Source organism: Schistocerca nitens, chromosome 2 (genome assembly GCF_023898315.1).
Source record: "Schistocerca nitens isolate TAMUIC-IGC-003100 chromosome 2, iqSchNite1.1, whole genome shotgun sequence".
Lineage (NCBI taxonomy): Eukaryota > Metazoa > Arthropoda > Insecta > Orthoptera > Acrididae > Schistocerca > Schistocerca nitens.
The window spans coordinates 461,323,331-461,335,452 of record NC_064615.1 but is presented as its reverse complement, the minus strand read 5'-3'; the positions used below and the strand labels follow the sequence as shown (position 1 = coordinate 461,335,452).

At 45.3% G+C, this 12,122-nt stretch overlaps 1 long non-coding RNA gene and 1 pseudogene across 1 annotated transcript in view; one reads left to right on the top strand and one right to left on the bottom strand.

Annotated features, from left to right (window-relative positions):
- Positions 1-12,122, top strand: part of LOC126236352 (uncharacterized) — a 294,770-nt gene that overhangs the window by 269,667 nt on the left and 12,981 nt on the right. The window lies entirely within an intron of this gene.
- LOC126238639 (5S ribosomal RNA) lies at positions 10,691-10,808 on the bottom strand (annotated as a pseudogene).

The window sequence follows — 12,122 nt, the reverse complement described above, 5'->3', positions numbered from 1 at the left end:
GGACCAGTTTAAAATCAACAGCGACATTCATGATTACAATACCAGAAAAAAGAAAGACTTACACTATCCTTTACTTAACCTGTCTTTGGCACAGAAAGGGGTAAAATACGCTGCTATAAAACTTTTTGATAAATTACCAGATGAAATAAAATGTCTGACAGACAGCAGTAACAGTTTCAAAAACAAATTGAAATCATACCTCCTTGACAACTCCTTCTATACCATAGATGAATTCTTGAATATGAGTAAATAAATCTGGAGATATAATATATGCATTTTGTGCAATTTAAGGGAATGGGATAGATAACAGAAATATTTAGGTATAACACTATAATGTAAAAAAAGAAATAAAAATAAAAAACTTGTTTCTTGTGCGCATTTCTTGTGCATTTGACGCGTTCCACATAATAACGGTTTTTCCGTACACGTAACTAACTAACTATCTAACTGTTCTGAACAGTGTTGCAAGATGCGCTGTGTCTGGCCGATCTGCTGCGTGTCGCACTCGCAGCCGATGCTGTAGGCGCCAGATAACCGTAGCCTTAGTTGATACTTGACTGACCCAAGCATATTCTTTAACAGTTGAGGACAAATGACCCTTATGTTGTTATTCATTGTCCTGGCAGTTTTGGCTGTGGACGGCCCTGAGGCCGCAACGCAAATTTGTGTTCACAAGCCTGATGCACAGATCGCGAGCCGTACGCGACAAGAAAAGTCTGTCTATCGAGTTACAGCAAGGCCATACGCTTGGTTTCTTCTTCTGTAAAGTTTTTTGTGTTCTTCTTGCCCGGTGCAAGAGCGCAACTTATAGGAAAGTCCGAGTATCCGTTCTTGCGAAATGATTCCGGCAGCTGCTGTGAGCAGCTAGGCAGATTTTCCTCGTCGCACCTGGCTTGCATTCTGTGTACCAGCGTGGTGACCAGAGACTTGCGTTGCTCTGGATGGTGGCAGCTCTTGACGTTTACATACAGGTCCATGTGTGTGCCTTCTTCCTATAGACAGAATGTTCCAACGTACCACCAGGCTTTTTCTTTTCAATTCGACAGAATTTGTGAACGTGCTCCATGGGATACGACTGGATCAGAGAGATCTCCTGTCGCGGTAGTTGGTAGGTAGAGGGGAGGGGGGGGGGGGGGGGGCACTGGCGGGGGTAGAAAGCGGTCTGGGTGCCGACACCGAGTGCTGCCTGTCTGTTTCGCCCGCTGCCTCCACTGCTCTCCCATCGCAGCATTGCTGGCGTATTCTTGCTAACATCACATCCCATGCGGAGCTCAGACGGAAACCGCGAATGTGTGGACCACATATTCCTAGTTTGGCCGCGCGGTGAAGAAAACCAGCATGAAATCCCATTCCCCTTAACATACATTCCATCTATAGGTAGAAGACACACACGGACTTGTACCTACACGCTAATAGCTGCCATCATCCAGCACAACGAAAATGTTTGCTCACCACCCTGGTACAAAGAGCGCGAGTCACCTCCGGCAACGGAAGTCTGCCTACCGAATTAGAGAATCTGCCTGAAACCTTTCGCAACTCGCCTGTAGTCTTTCCGACACTGTTCTCTGTTGCCTGATAATACAAAATGAGCCGGCCGCGGTGGCCGTGCGGTTCTAGGCGCTGCAGCCTGGAACCGCAAGACCGCTACGGTCGCAGGTTCGAATCCTGCCTCGGGCATGGATGTTTGTGATGTCCTTAGGTTAGTTAGGTTTAAGTAGTTCTGCGTTCTACGGGACTGATGACCTAAGATGTTAAGTCCCATAGTGCTCAGAGCCATTTGAACCAATACAAAATGAGCTGCTCTTCTTTGAACCTTTTCTATGTCATTCGTCGGTCCTACTTGGTGATATTTCCGTGCCGACCAGCAATACTCCAGAAGGGGAAGGTTAAGCGTAGCCTAGGCAGTTTCTTCAGCAGATCTTTTGCGTTGTCTAAGTGTTCTGCCATGAAAACGTATCTTCGGTTCGCCTTCCCCACTATATTTCCTACATTGTAGTTCCACTATGAAGTTGTTCGTAATTGTAATCCCTAGATATTTAACAGAATAGACAGCCTTTACATTTGTGTGATTTACGGTGTAACCGGAATGTAATGGAACTTTCTAATGCCTGTAGGAGGGACCTTATACGTTTTACTGTGTACGTTACTTGTCACTTTTCGCACTATGGACACCTCACCTAACTCAACTTCTGACGATTCTACTAGACGGTAACCGAAAGTATCAAAGTCTCTGTCAGTTGAGCAGTGATTTTAATAAAATTACCGTCTGATATTCCGAAGACGAAAAAGGTCGATAAAGTTTTTTTATAAGAAGCAGGTTCTTGTTACACAGCGACCTGAAGCAGCGTTAAGACGATGCTCTATTTATCGTATAATGGACGCAGGACTTTGCGCGGAAAGCACCGTTCTTACGAAACACAACTGGCTGTTTATTCATAAGAGGTAATGAGTCCCATCGACAGGGGATCTCAACTTGATTCTGTGTTTCTAGATTTCAAGATAGCTTTTGACGCCGTTCGTCACAAGTGGCTTCTGATCTAATTGTGTGTTTATGGAACATCGTTGGGGTTGTGCCACTCAACTTTTGATTTCCTTTCGTAAGGGTCACAGTTTGTAGTAGCAATTGACAGGAAGTCATATAGTGAAACCGAAGTGAAATCTGTGGTTCTCCAAGACGTTGTACGTCCCCCGCTATTCTTCTACCTCTACCTCTACTACATATTCCGCAAGTCACCGTTTGGTGCGTGGCAGAGAATACCTTGTACCACTACTACACATTGCCTTTACGGTTCCATTTCCAAATAGATCTAGGGAAAAACGACTATCTATATTCCTCCACAGGAGCCCTAATTTGTCGAATCTTCGTGGTCTTTATGCGAAATGTACGTTGGTGACAGTACAATTGTTGTGCAATCAGCTATAAAGGCGCCTGTGCTCTAGATTTCCTCAGTAGTGTTCCGCGAAAAGAACATAGTCTTCCCTCCGGAGATTCCCGTCTGAGTTCACGGAACATTTTAGTGTCTCTTATGTTTTCATCTAGTCAACCGGTAACGAACCTAGCAGCCCACCTCTGAACGGCTTCGACGTCTTCCTTTACTCCGATCTGATGGGGACGCCACACACTCGTGCAGTACTCAAGAACAGGTTGCACAAATGTTCTGTACGCGGTCTCCAAATAAACCGAAGTCGACTCTTCGCCTTCTTCCGTCCGTACGTTCCCGTACCATTTCCAATCGCTTTACAACGTTAAACATAGATGTTTAATTGATGTGACTGTGTCAATGAGCACACCACAAATACTGTATTTGAATATAGCAGCCGGCCTTGGTGGCCGAGCGGTTCTAGGCACTACAGTCTGGAACCGCGAGTTCGAATCCTGCCTCGGGCGTGGATGTGTGTGATGTCCTTAGGTTAGTTAGGTTTAAGTAGTTCTAAATTTTAGGGGACTGATGACCTTAGAAGTTTAGTCCCATAGTGCTCAGAGCCATTTGAACCATTTTGAATATAGCAGCATTTCCTACTCATCTGCATGCTAGGACTACGGAACTTATCTGTTGCCCTTCATTCATGGTTCCCAGTGTATCGTGCGAGAAAAGGCGAAGCTGAATTTCACATTGTGGAGAGGAGTTCTTCGGCCTTAAGGAATTTTTTTTTTATTCGAAATGAGAATATGTTCGAGAACTCTGCAGCAAACCGATGTTAAGGATATTACTCTTCAGTTTTAGGGGTCCGTTCTTTAACCCTTCGTATCCTCCTGCAAGAATGGTTTTTTTAAGAGCGAGATTTAGAACTTCGGCTTTCCTTTTACTGTCTTCTACTCCCTCGCCAGGCTGCCCAACAATAGCCTCCAACCAGATAAGTTTCAAACAGGATCAGATTATTCTTGCGTTCTCGGAAAGATCTTACGCTAAGGTGTGAAGTCAGGGTGCGCTTTACAATCAGTTTAAATTTAGCCCATAACTCCTCTATGTCCATCATAGCGATACTGAATGGCGTCCATTCATTTTCTCAGTGCTATGATAACAACTGTTTACCTGCTCTTTTCAGTAAAAATACTCTCGTGCTCAGAAGTACTTCACAAGCCGTACCATCTGCACTCAGTTCATTGACTTGCATGATGTTGGTGTTTTGGCGGCAACGAGCGTGGATTTTCTTTGGTCTAAAAGTGTCACGGCTGAATCTGGTGGCGGGTTAAATCATCCGATAATTAACTGGAATTTATTTAGACCCGTTTCTTGCTTCCAGATAACTTCATTTAATTTCATCCTCGATAGACACAATATTTTTGTCGACTGTGACGTATATTCCCTTCCTATGCCGTCTATTCTGTCTTTTGATACACCTGTACTTCAGAGCTTTCTACTTCGATTTTCACCCATCTCTAGATTCGGAGAATAATTTAAGTGCGACAAGTTCCCCTGAGAGCATTAAATTAAAGATATTTGTTACAACTTATTGTCAAAATTTTAGCAGTCGAAATGTCTTTACTTTCTATGCTGTATGATTTCGCTTTCGGAGGACCTCAAAATATCGCCTAGCCTAAAATATCTGCAACTATGTCCTCTCCACACGTACTCTGCTACTGGAATAGATGCTTCCTTTGCATAGTGCACCCTTATCAAGGAGAGTCCTGCAATTCTCTACCCCATAATGCGGGTCCAAAAATCTGCAGCCGAGATCGTCCTAGAATAGGCGGAGCGTTTGGTTGATACCATCCACTCAACTCCAAATCAAAACACCCCCATCAGTTCTGGGGAAGATGCTGCATACTGTGAGCTCTGCTTACACCTCAAACGCGAGGCCATCAGTCTTCGCCCTTTTTGCCAGCCAGCCACAGCGTAAGAACCCGAGCGACAGACAGTCATTGCTGCGTATGTGACACAACTTGCAAATGACTGCACACTGCACATCTCGGATTAGGCTCCCCGGCAGTTACGAGGACACACTGGATTTATTTTCCGGCCGTGGAAGCTATTTTCCTACGGGGCTCCATAATTCGCCTTGCACTGAAGCTCCCGTTAACTAGCGAACCTCTCCTTCAGCGTGCCCGCTCGGACCCTGCTGAAGGAGCGGCCACCTGTCCATTCACAGGCCGAGTGAGCGAGGCTAGACGGACACCCTTCACGCTGACGCTCCGCCTCGAGCGACGCGAACGCGTTACCACCCGCCACTCTCCCTACGGTGAGGGTAGATCCACCGCGTCGGGTACGCTGCAGAGTGCCTCGGCAGCAGAGCGCGTGGGCAAAACAAGCGACACCTGAGGCGTCCCTTGTGACGGGCCAGATTCTCCACCGCCGCTGCAACGCGAGACAACATCCTGAGGATGGCTGACCATGGCCAAAACCGTCCTTAGCTGTTGGCAAATTGCGATCAGCTCCTCCTGCATTTGCACACAGGTTGCACACAACCTCTCTATCCTATTACTACTATGTTAAGAATTAGCTATAAAAGCACACTCAGAAAGCTTATTAACAGTCTCTTGGTTTCTGAGGGGCAGTCAAATGAAAACGAAACAGGTAGAAAAAAGTAGGTAAGCTTTTTATTATTACAAAAGTAATCGCCATAACTGTTGATACATCTATCTCACTGTGAGGCGAGATGGTCAGTGTCTCCATGAAGATAAGTTTGTGGTGCCTGAAGAGCCATGGTTGCAGTAAGGCGTGCGCCTCTTCTTCCAGAGGCCACGAATGTCTTTCTTCAGGGCTTCAAAAGTATGGAAATCACATGGGTAGAGATGGGAGCTCTTTGGAGGATGTGCAAGGGCTTCCCTTCTCCTGCGAAGGTTAAAGAACTTTGACAATATGCGGGCGTGCAACAGAATGATGCCGTCCATCAAAGTTCCTGGACTACGCAACAGAAATTTCGCTAGGAAGACCTTACAAGTCCATCAAATAGTCCTCATTTTCTACATGCGAATTCCATATTTTTCGAGCCCTGAAAAATGATATTCATACCCTCGACTTCCTTTGGCTGAAGAGGTGCAGGTCTGGATAAAATCATGGTTCCATAGTTAACAGCAAACATTTCTCGATGAAGGCATTGGCTGTCTTGTCACACAGTGAGATAAATTCATTAGTATTTATGACTATAATTTTTGAAATAATGAACAGTTTTGTTACTTTTTTCCATCTGTCTCGTTTTCATCTGAATGTCCCTTATGTATAAACGATTTACAGTACGAGACAATTTGTGCAGCCTTCTGATATTGTTTGCAGATGATGCTCTCCTTTACTGTCTAAGGTGAAAACGAGTTCCAAAATGATTTAGACAAGATATCTGTGCAGTGTTAAAAGTGGCAAATAACCCTAGACGCACAAAAAGTGTGAGATAAAGTTGCAAATCCCTGCACGTGTGTAAGTGAATTTGATTTAATCACAATTAATCACCCCGGAGACCAGATACTGGAATTAATAAATGCAACAGACTGATTAACACTGAGAAATACTGTGGCCCTATAAATGAATCTAAAGGTGGGGTTGCATGTTATCACTGAAAAGTATTAAATGTGATAATAAACACGAGATATGAATGAATTCCGTAGTTTATTACACAAATCATCATGCTTGTGAAGCGTCCAAGCCAGTCATGAAATTCCCAACGTTACAATCACGGAATTAACCATGAAAATTCCAAAACTGAAACTATTGGTTGGCAAAGATACTCGATGGTATCGGAATTGCTTAATAATCTCGCATCTTACTTCGTGAAACTTGTCTCATCCTGACTATAATACGATTTCAATGACTGTTTGTCTGAACATAGAACCAAGGAAACTTGAAAGGGTGCTGTAGCCACCTTTCATTAGTCCGGTAGCCCATTTTCACTAGTATTTCTCTTTCCTTCCTTGTTTCTCTTTTTTCATAATTATCATAGTGGTGTGATGGAATGAATGTGGTTGTGTGTCACGTTGCTAGACGGTGGCGTAGTCTGCTGCAGAAAGTCTGCGATAGTCGTACAGATTCAGCAGCAGTTGTACAGAATAGCCAACTCTCGTAGTGGTCAAGTAGGCAAAGAGGTTTGCGCTACGTGTCAGAAATCCACCTGCGTTAGGTTGGTGGCGGAAATGACATCTTTGGGTTTTCCGGTCCACGCGGAGCGTGGAGGAGGCTGGAGAGGAAAAAGGGAGGCAGTCTGCCGCCGGTACGGGAAGCGTCCACAGCTGTGCTCCAGTCGAAGAAGGGTGAGTTAGACTGACCGCGTGGCGCGCTGTTACTTGGCGAGAGGAGAGCTGTTGGCTTTTGGTCTCGCTTTTCAAATCTGAAAGATTGCTTTGCCTTGTCGCAGCAAAGAATGCAAAACTTAAGCAGATTTTTCTTTTAGTATATTTCTATAGCAGACTTGTATCCACCGGAAGAGCGCCACACAAAGGTGTCGATAAGAAGTGACCACTCGCTTCTGTATGAATGTCTATTTGCCTTCAGCTGTGCCTGTATAAGCTTTCATCTTTCTAAATATTTATAGCTTTGCCTTCTCGTGAATTTTCCTTGCTTTATGTGTCTTTCGTCCGTGGGGAGCCAACCACGTGGTAGAACACTAGAGTTTGTTGGGCTACCGTCATCACTAACTGTCCGATCTCATGTATGTTTTAAAGAATGTTAACTGTTCCTGATTGCGTGATGTGATATTGTTGCAATTTGGCCACCATACCTAGAAATTGTGTCCTCACAAACCAAGTGGGCGCGCGGGTGTACTGCGAAACGTGTACCGTTTCACGAGTGATTGCGATCAGTTATCAGGCAACAGCAGTTGTATGAATGATTCACACCATTTAGGTGTAGATTATAGCGGTGAACGTATCGACGCTTTTCTTCAATGTTATCAGGAATTGTGTACATGCCTCACATCCATGTCTTAAAAATAAATGATGTTATCCACAATTTTCTCTTGTATTCCGAGGTTACGTTTTTGCACCTAAGCCACTCACCTCGTAGCTTTCCTGTTAGCACATCCAGCGCGTTTCCTTACGCACAGGTCCAGTGATTAGTTTCCCTTTATTTTAAGACAAATGCCTTAGATTAAGTCTTATCTTCAGGTGTGTTGCTGGGAGCTGATCTTCTGCACAGTGTTCTTGCATGTGCTATTTTATTTTAAATGTTTGATTGTGGTGAACAGCACACGGGGAATACTATTAATTACATCGTATCCCCTATGAGCGACATCACAACGTATGCATTTTTGTGAGTTTTTCGTCTGTGATCAAATTAATATATTTTCCGACTCGACCAAACCTTTGATTAGTTGTATGGTTAGAGTCGGTGGCGACCCTAATCTTCTCACGTTAATTTCATAAGCAATAAGTATTCCCATTCCAAATAATAACGTAATAACCCGTAGTAACAGGTTAGTTACAAACTCTCAGAGCTGAGCATTGTGGGCAATGGAACCTATCATGAATCTCAATTTCAAACTCTCGATTGTCCTAACATGCCGGAGCTGGTAACTGTGCATTACCATAATCTTTAGTATAATACGAATAGATGGCGACTGTGCGTCTCACTGCCATGAAGTTTGACGCTAGGTTTATTCAGTCAAGCACTTTAACGTTGGACTGCAATCGGCTGCTCCAGCTGAGGGTGCAGCTTGGATCAACACCAACCCCAGGCACGAAAACCTTTCTTCTACGCCACTTCTTCCTGCCTAAAAAAGTCGGCCACCAATCCTTTCTAAAATTACATCAGTCTGCCAAAGGCCAATATATCCCGCCAAGAAGGGGTTAGCAAAATAAAAAAAAGACAATGATCGCAATTTCTTCCCTCTTTTCTAAAAAAACATCCTTCTGATGGCGCTTCTGTTTCACTAATAAGTGCCCTCTCAACCACCAATTACAATTTAGCCTAGAATTGCAAGTCCCGGGAAAAGCTAAAATCTCTGCTCGAGACTAGCTGCGAACTCTGCAGCATCTTCTGAACCTGTGGTATGTCAGAGCTGTTTTGCCATGTTTTTGGACAGTCAGGAGATGTTTATCTGCTGAAAGCATTTTTCTTAATGTAGTTCGAGCGCCTACCTTCTGCTGGTAGAGTTTTGTTGCCTGGGACGAATGCCTTCAGTTCAGCCATCTAGAGGGGATATGTAACAGAACCGCACAATAGCCCGACACTAGCATGATGCTGGCTGAGGCGACTTTCCCCAAAACAACAAGTGTGCAGCTATACCTGTCGGTCCCCTCCCCACAGTTCTTGCTGAGGGCTGTGTTCCCTTAGCTCACCATCCAATTTCTTATAAAACGGTGAATGGCCGATAGGAAAATGGCGCATGGTAGACGGAAAAACAGTAGACAGATCGTAAAGAACAAATGAGGAATAATCCAATGTCGACGATCGCGAAATTGCGGATACATCAACACAACTGGACGAGGATAGAGCGCGCACCATTCTCCTAGTTTACGACGCCAGATGGTATTGTTAACTGACGTGACTTCCACGCTGCTCGCGGTGTGGCCGTGAAACCGAACTGTAACGCCAACGCTGGTGCGTTCATTTCGATATCGGTGTCCGAATCCGCAAAAAATGCTAAAGGGTGCGTCTTCGTCTCAGCTCTGCCAGTGGCAGAAGCAGCAGGAAGGCACGGAGCAGGAGGTGCGGCCTTTGGCGGCGCCGCTTCCGCCTGCACATGCGCCGTGCCAGCTCCCACGTCGCAGCAACGGTGACGTCATGTCGCATTACCACTGACGATTATGTAACTGACGTCGATTCAGGACTGGCACTCATCGTCGTTTCTGTTTGTTTGTTTGTTGGTTTTGTTTTGCTTTAGGGAGCAAAAAAAACTAGGGTCATACGCGCCCATGTCAGAACAATATAACACTAAGGGGAAAAAAAGAGTTGAAAACGACTACGCGTCAAGTCCAAGCGACGGAAGGAAAGACAGCTAAAGGCAGGAACTTGAAGGAAAATCCATGAAACACGTCACAGAGGAACAAAGTTCTTGAACTAAAGATTAAATGACCTTCGCCGTATTGCTACGGCGGATAAAAAGTAAAACACGGTCGACAGTCCGCGCATTGTTCGCTAAAACGGCTGACAACTCAGACGGCAAACATAAATGAGAACGTAAGTGGTTAAAATAAGGGCATTCTGTCATGAAAGGGTGAACCGTCGGAGGTTGAGGCCTGTGAGCACATAGTGGAGGCGGACGTCACTCAACAAGTGGCGATGGTTAAAAAGACAGTGCCCACTACGCAATGTAGCTGAAATGATCTCGCGGCGAGACGACCGGGATGAGGTCGTCCAAGCCGATGGGAGAGGCTTAATTCCCGAGCTTGTCCCCATGAAGGGAGGACCAGTGGTGAAGCCAAAGTGGCACCGCCTGCTGACAGACGGCAACACAGAGATCATCGGAGGGCGTGGCAGAACCAGCGGGCCGAGGTACCAGGACTGCAGCCTTGGCAGCAGCGTCAGCGGCGTCGTTTCCCGTCAGACCGACGTAACCACGAACCCACGTAAACATCACAGTGACTCCATCAAGAATGAGCTAAAACTAAACTAAACTCCTCCCGAACAGGTCATGAGGGCCCGACGGTACCGACTGGCCGCCGTGTCATCCTCAGCTCATAGGCGTCACGGGATGCGGGTATGGAGGAGCTTGTGGTCAGCACACTGCTCTCCCGACCGTATGTCAGTTTCCGAGACCGTAGCCGCTACTTCCAGTCAAGTAGCTCCCAGGTTTGCCTCACAAGGGCTGAGTGCAGCCCACTTGCCAACAGCGCTCGGCAGACCGGATGGTCACCCATCCAAGTGCCAGCCCAGCCCGGTAGCGCTTAACTTCGGTGATCTGACGGGAACCGGTGTTACCACTGCGGCAAGGCCGTTGGCATCAGGAGTGAACAAGTGACTGCTTTCCTCACCCGTTGCACTAAGGGATGGACGGTGTACAGTACACTGAGGCTATGAATGGCACATATATCGTCGCGGTGTTTAAAATGGGGACGTTAGACTGTAATGTTCTATTTGGCAATTCTTACAGTGTTTTGGAACCGTCAAGCTATAATCTTATGCTGTAGTAGTACGTTAGAAACCGTTAAAATCGCACACATTTGTTATCACATTTATTTGACGGGATGCTGCTGTTGTGATTTCCAGACCGAAGACTGGTCTGATGCAGCTCTCCACACTACTCTATACCCTGCAAGCCTCGCCATCTCCGAATAAATACTGCAGGTAACTCCATTTGAACCTGATTACTGTATTTGTCCCCTAGCCCCCCTCTGCAATTTTTACCGCCCGCACTTCTCTCCAGTATTAAACAGACGAGTCCTTGATGCCTCAGGATTTGCCCTATCAATTTATGCCTGCTTCTAGTCATGTTGTGCCGTAAAGTTCTTTTTTTTTTTTTTTTTTTTTTTTTTTTTTTTTTTTTTTTTTTTACAATTCGGTTCAGTATTTCATCAGCTACTCGATCTGTCCATCTAATCATTAGCACCTTCAAAAGACATGTGTTTCATCCTTGTTTTGACTCCTTATCAGCCGGCCGCTGTGGCCGAGCGGTTCTGGGCGCTTCAGTCCGGAACCACGAGGCTGCTACGGTCGCAGGTTCGAATCCTGCCTCGGGCATGGATGTGTGTGATGTCCTTAGGCTAGTTAGGTTTAAGTAGTTCTAAGTCTAGTGGACTGATGACCTCAGATGTTTAGTTCTTAGAGCCATTTGAACAATTTGAACTCCTTATCAGTAACGTCTCAGTTCCGTACCAGACTATACTCCACATAAATACATTGTCGAGTCACATTAAAGTGACCACGTGTCAAAAAGCGAGGTAAGTGGAAGGTAGCGACAGGGATGTGGAGCCATGCCGGTGTCCTTTCCTGCTATAGCCAGACTGCATCTTATATCCTCTCTATTTTGGCCATATCAGTTATTGCTTCTCTAATAACAAAATTTGTCCATTTATTTTAGTCTCTCATTTCCTAATCTAATTCTCTCAGCACTGCCGAAGTCCACATATCTGATTTACCTTGTTTCACTTTGGTTCATGTGAACCTATACCGCTTTTTAAGACACTATCCATTCGGTCCACTACTCCTCTAAGATTTTTGAAGTCTTTGACAGGATTACAACGCCATCAGCAAATTGCAAATTTTTAATTTGTTGCCCCTGACTTTAATTTCCTTTCCAGATTTCTCCTTGGTTTC